Here is a 6,871-nt window from a genome sequence, read left to right as displayed (position 1 = left end):
ACTATCATCTCACTTTATTAGAAGTGTTACTTCTGTACACTTTGTACAGTACACTCTAAAATAAGTGCATTTTTAGTGGTATATCGGAATACTTTCACAAAATATGTTAAAATATAAAAAATATATAGTGATAATTTAATGCACTTTAAGTAAGTGCACTTATTTGTAATACAGAGTTAGTATACTTTTTGAAAGTGTACATTTGATTTCAACTAATTGGTGGTAATGTATCAATTTACTGTAGTCTACCAATGGAAAGTGTTTTTACATTGTTAGGCTGATTTCTGAAAGAGTAATGTGATTAAATGTTGCAGTGTGGACGAAGTAAGTTTATTTTGTACAAATTATATTTTTTTCATTTGGCTCCACATCTTGGTGAGGGAATACATAAGTCTACACTATCACCACCATGTATTAATAAACACTTGATTGACAGAAAAGTCACTTTAAGAACAGTAGCCTAATTATTTTTACAGATATTGTTTTTACATGTCAATTCAGTATCAGAATCTCAGTAGCCTACTTGGCAGTACTCACTCTCAAAAAAATGAAATCTCACTATTGCTCATCTTAATGAATCCTTTTTCGTAGGATTTACACAATAAAATTAGGTTTCTAGGTGAAAAGGAGTCAGTTATACGAAATGCATTCGTGTTTGGAGGAAATATGTCACTCTATGGTCGCCGTAGAAGCATTATTTCAAAACGCACAAACGAGGGTCTCTGGCTGTGGCAGGTCTGCCTCTTCTCCCTCACTCGTGGATTGTAAGGTATGTATTTGCTAAACACACAGTGTTCTTATTTTGAGTTCGGTGTAATTTTAGGGAGTTTAGCATGACAACAAACCTGGGAAACATGATACAATTCTAACGTTAGCCTGAGATGATTAGCTGCTAGCTACTTAGCCGCCCACATGAGGTTCAGCAGATCTCATGTGGGCGGCTAAGTAGCTAACAGCTAATCATCTCAGGCTAACGTTAGAATTGTATCATGTTTCCCAGGTCAGTTTTACTCCCTGCCGAAAATAGGGGTGGTTATGCCTTGATGGGTTTGTTTCATAAAACGCAATTGAATGTTCATGGATGTGACCAGGTCAGGACGACTTCATGTGTTTGCTGTTTCATGCAGCTAGCAGTTAACGGCTAACATAAGATAGCCGCTAGCTAGCCCCGCACAAACCCAGCCTATGTTTATGTGTTAGGCTTAGAATACTAATAGTTAGATTATTATCTGAAAAGTTTAATGTTTAAACGTAGGTGCAGGCCAGTCTGTGTTACCAAATTGTCCTTATGTGTCATGAACAATTTGCGTTGTTACAGACACTAAAGTTAGTCCACAAACATTTGAATTATTTGAATGTCCGTGTAGCAAACCACACCATCTTGCCTAGTCTCTCTGTAACGTTTATCACGTGCAGACTATCTTTGAAGGACAAGTTACACAAACGTTAGACTTATCATTATTTTTGTATGATGTGATCAGCATTATTGTAGGCTACTTGCTCTCATTCGACTTCTACAGTATATTAAACGAGTAAAGCAAGTAAGTTTTTCATGATCATGGTAGAGGCTGCCTACTCTAAATGTTTGAGTGATTTGTTAATCACAAACAAGCCTCAATGTAATTAAATGTTTTCTTCCCAACTTTTAATTCAAATTCTAAAAGATTTCAGTAATCTGATATTATTATAGTTTTGCATGGTGTAAATTTGTTGAGTTTGATATACTTTCTCCACAGACGTGGGAGTGCAGAGTGCAAGACATCAGCGTCATTGAGGTCTCTCTTACAGAAGCATTACAGGTTAGCTCATGGTTACTTTTGCGGTAGACACCCATACCTATGTGCATAATTATTATCATTGTCCCTGTTTATTATAAGCATGGAATGCTCTTCATAGTCACTGAAGCAGATATCATACTTAGATCAATGTTTTCTGTATGCTAATTGTAATTCTTTCTACAAATGCTGGGTTGTTTTGTACATTCTTTCTGTCCCCTCTACCCTCGTATGGTTCAAGATGTGCAGAATTTCACACGCATTGTGCAACTGAAGTCCAAGTTTATGCCAGAACTTGACATCTGCTCCAGGCTGTCTGCTGAGTGCCATAGGAAGGGAGGAGAAACAAGACATAAGATTAAGGAGATCATGGCTGCCATTGATCGGGTTAGTGAGAAGTTGTTTTGTGCCTCCCACTTTGAAAACCAATATTAGGCCATGAGCTACAGGGCCGTAACATGCACCTGTCAACGAAACATTTTTGACCATGCTGACATGACGAATTTGAATGTTAACATTTACATTTTTGGGTTGCACTACCTGTTTCTACCCCATGAATAGATTTGCATTGAAGATCAATGTGTTCCAAAAAATCTCTCAATACATTTAAAATGCATTATATGAACCTCTACATGTGATTACGTAAACACACCTTGTCACATGCCCCACCTCTCTCTAAGTCATGAGCATTACATACATCTTATAATGCATTTCCAATGTATTGAGAGTCTTTTGAAACTCCTCTATCCATGGAGCAGTAAACAGGCATTGCATCCCAATACCCAAATCTCCAAGTTAACATTGGGGGATTGCACGGTAAAGGCGTAGTAAACATTAAGATGCTTAATTTGTAAGTGTAAGTAAAGTAGTGTTATTATTATATTTCCCTGTTTTGCAGAATCCCATCATTGGCTCGTTGAGAGTTTGACACCTGCAAGCACTTGTTGTGTACTTGAAGGCCCTGAGAAACTCAAAGGAATACCTGGTAAGTGTAAATGAATATCCCAAAAAACAGTGTAAATTCGGTGAAAATGGACCTCAGACTCTCTTACTGCATGAAAATGCATCAAAGAAGTCGTGGAGACGGACAGTATTTTTCATTGATGAAGCACTATAGAGCTTGCATCGGCGTACACTATATTGCCAAAAGTATAGTGATGTCAATAGACATCCCATTCTTAATTCATAGAGTTTAATATGATGTTGGTCCACCCTTTGCAGCTATAGCTTTTTTGACCATTCATCCAGAAGCGCATTTGTGAGGTTGTACATTGATGTTGGACGAGGTGGCTCTCAGTCTCTGCTCTAATTCATCCCAAAGGTGTTCTATTGGGTTGAGGTCAGGACTGTGCAGGCCAGTTAACACTAAACTCTGTCATCCATGTCTTTGCGGACCTAGCGTTGTGCACTGGTGCACAGTCATGTTGGAACAGAAAGGGGCAATTCCCAAAACTGTTCCCACAAAGTTGGGAGCATGGAATTGTCCAAAATCTCTTACTGTTCCAACATGACTGTGCATCAGTGTGCAAAGCAAGGTCCATAAAGACGTGAATGATATAGTTTGGTGTGTATGAACTTGACTGGCCTGCACACAGTCCTGACCTCACCTGACCTTTTTTTTTTCAGTTATTAGCTGGTTTGATGCTCATTGGGCTCAATGCCAACCCGGCTAATAGGCTAACTGAAAAAAAAAAACATCATACCAGTCTCTAGGTATGGTGAAGGGTATGTGATGTGGGGCTATTTTAATTCCAAAGGCTGAGGATACTTTTATCAGGATGCCTAGTATACTGGATCCATGAAATAAGTGGCTTTTAAAGATAGAAATCTTCCTGCCTCTATGGGAATTTAACATATGGGAGCACATACTTAGTCAACTTTAGCATGGGTTCCAATACTTATCCTCGCTGTATATGCTCTATTTTCTGACACAATGTGATACTTATTCTTTGTATCATAATGTGATACTGACCCTTTTTATATTGCATCCTTGTTTTAGAGCTGCCAGGACTGGTGTCATCACTGAAAGCAGTCATAAACAACATGGCAGATTCATCTATTTCCTCCAGCCAAAGCGACTCACCACGCACTAGCAGTGAGACTTGCAGTGAAGACATGGTACTATGACTGAAGTACCTTGAACCGATCCCTCATTAGCATTGTGCAGGCCCTCCATGATTTTGTGATCTTGCACGTTCACCAATTCATGCAAATTCAGGGACTTTGCTGCATTTGCGTGTTGTAATATTCAATAAATGTGAATGGTGATGTGTAGTTATGTTCCTGTTATTGTGTTATTAGCATTATATATCCTTTGCTTGAATTATGTATTTTTGTAATTTTATTGTAATAAAGTTCCCTTTCTGAAATGAGATTTGTAATCTGTTGTAATGCACTTGAAATTAATTGTAATGTAATACACTTAAAGTGTAATATCGACATGTATGCCAAAGTATAACAATATGGGAATTAAAGTACAGATAAAATATACTTCAAAGACAGTTCTTTTCTACAATAAAATATAATAATATTGCACTGAAAGTATGTGTCTATGATGTTTAGCTTGTAATTGAACTTCACTTGAAATATGTTATCATTGTCATAGTGGGACACTTTAAATGCACTAAATATAGTACGGAAGTGCATTTGTAGATCACTTGAAATATTAAAGAGGCATACTAAATTAACATACTTTATAGTAATACTTAGTATGATAACAGTATGTACAAAATGTACTTAAACTGAACTGTAAGTTGAGCTCCAATTATTTTTTAAGTGTACTTCTATTAGAATGGTCATACAATGTAATTGTACTGTAAGTATGCTTAATTGCTCATTTTAATTAGTGTACTTCAGTGCACTTGAAGTTTGTAAATAGTTGTTCCAATTTAGCATACCCTACACACTTGAAGTATAGTGAAGTTTGTATTACGATGAACTTAATACATACTTTAATATACTTAAATATACTTGGATTTGACGAAAAAAGTACACACTGTACTTATTACACTCTGAAAAAGTATATTTTCAATAGTTTTTTTTTTTACCTGGGTGGGGGAGTCAGTTTAAGTTGTCCTAAAGACTAGCTGTGTGCGTTTTCAGGGAAGAAATGTGTTCTGAATAGCCTATGTGCAGATGTTCTTCCCAGTTCCAAAAATAGGTTAAGAAAAAGACTGAAATACATATTTTCAAAGCGGCATCTTACAGAGGGCCATTAAAACTTCAGCAATAGGTTTTTTTTTATCTCCTATGTTAGGCTAGGCTACTTATAATTCGCCCACTTTATTTATTAATATAAAAAAATTTCGGCGCGCTTTGCGCGCGCAACGGACCTCATTCTTGTCCCCCCCAATGCTTACTACGTTCCTACGCGCCTGGAAATGGGGAGTGGGTTCAGGAAGTGACCTCACGGCAGACTCAAGCTGGGGTCCCTGTGGGCACTGGGCCCCTTCTGTGGTTGGGGAGAGAGACTGTCGCTGCCATTCCACCAGCTCCCCGCCTTCGCTGGTTTTCTGTCAGGGTGAAAAGGTGACAGTGGCAGCCGATCCATTCATCTGTCCTCAGTCTCTCTGCTGGAGCCTGAAATTACTCATAAACGTGTACTAAGTGTTGATATTGAAAAATGTATAGTGCAGAAATGGGCCAGTGGAGGTTACCTGTGATGTGGAATCATCAAATCACCGTACCTCAGTCACAGCCAATTACCTGTCTGAATAATGACATCAATCATGCATGGCTTCTTGGCAGCAATGACAAATCCAGTATCCTGTGTGTGCCAGTGGATTGTGAAGGGCATTCTTTCGGTCCAGCTTGAGGTTTGTTCTCCTGTTGATGTCAGATGGACTCAAGGGTTGTCACGGAAACACTGAAGAGGAGGCTGCTTTTTATGTGATTGAGGAGATGCGAGCGTGATGAGAAATGCTATGGGCTGTGCTCCTTCTCTCTCCCCCCCCCTCCCTCTCTCTCTCTGTCTCTCATTCCCTCTGTATAACACAGAGATATACACACATATTTGCACATACACAGAAACAAACAAACACACACACACGCACACGCACACACACACACACACACACACACACACACACACACACACACACACACACACACACACACACACACACACACACACACACACACACACACACACACACTGAGTGCTGCTTACATTTCCTCCAAATCCAAAGTCAATATCCAGTCTCAGGGCATTAAGAGTGTCCAGACACTCATTTCTATGGAAACCTGCCACTGGCCCCTTTAGCCAATTGATGGCCTCAGTCTGGCCAGCTCATCAATGGCCCAACAGTTAGCTTAGCTTACAGTAATCAGATGTACTATACGTAACACCTTCACTAAACATACACAGCTAAATATATCTTGAGGTGGGCTGCTAAGAAACCATATGCATGATATTTAACCTTCTTGATTCCACACCCATCAGCATTTGCCCATTCATAAAGTAATTAGCTATTTCATTTTGACAATCATTTGGACCTATAACAGCAGCCAATAAAAAAGTACATGCAAGTACATAATCACATTCAGAGACACTAAAGCACATTATAGAAAGCTGTTTTTTTTTGTCAAGGGAAGAATTGGAGAAGGATAGACAATGTTCCCCATTGTTTATGAATATCAGGATATGACGTCTGGTATTTCTTCCTTGTTAATTCCCAATGTTTTATTTATATCCAAATGCTCTTTTAGGCATACAGTATATAAGCCATACCCTCCGTCTCGCTCACTGTCTCTCCTTCTGCTAAAGATGTGTGATATCTTTCAATAATCCTTTTTGAATAAGACCCGCTATGACATTTAAAATCTCTTTGAAGTCACGGCAATGCAGCAGGCTGCTTGAGAGACACAATGATGAATATTCCCTGGATTTCCACCGAGCATGCTTTGATGTTAGCCGAAAAATACTTCCAGGAATATTTTATCAGGTTATTAACAAATAACCCCAGTGACACTACTGGAAAAATCCAAGTTCATTTCTATGAGTGGAGCTGAGGGGTTTGGCTGATGTTACTCCTAGTTGGAGTGCGACGACTGCTCCCATCCTTATTTTTTTTTATTTTGCTGCCACTTCACATGCC

General features: G+C 38.8%; 1 long non-coding RNA gene across 1 annotated transcript; it reads left to right on the top strand.

The window, feature by feature from the left end:
- The first annotated feature begins 538 nt into the window (after window positions 1-538).
- Window positions 539-4,144, top strand: LOC134071305 (uncharacterized). Its single transcript, XR_009937042.1, has 5 exons — window positions 539-769; window positions 1,737-1,799; window positions 2,017-2,162; window positions 2,674-2,760; window positions 3,775-4,144. It is a non-coding gene; the product is annotated as an uncharacterized LOC134071305 (long non-coding RNA).
- The last annotated feature ends 2,727 nt before the right edge of the window (window positions 4,145-6,871 follow it).

Source organism: Sardina pilchardus, chromosome 23 (assembly GCF_963854185.1).
Source record: "Sardina pilchardus chromosome 23, fSarPil1.1, whole genome shotgun sequence".
NCBI classification, from domain to species: domain Eukaryota; kingdom Metazoa; phylum Chordata; class Actinopteri; order Clupeiformes; family Clupeidae; genus Sardina; species Sardina pilchardus.
The sequence above is the reverse complement of the archived record's forward strand: the minus strand, read 5'-3'. Positions and strand labels throughout refer to the sequence as shown.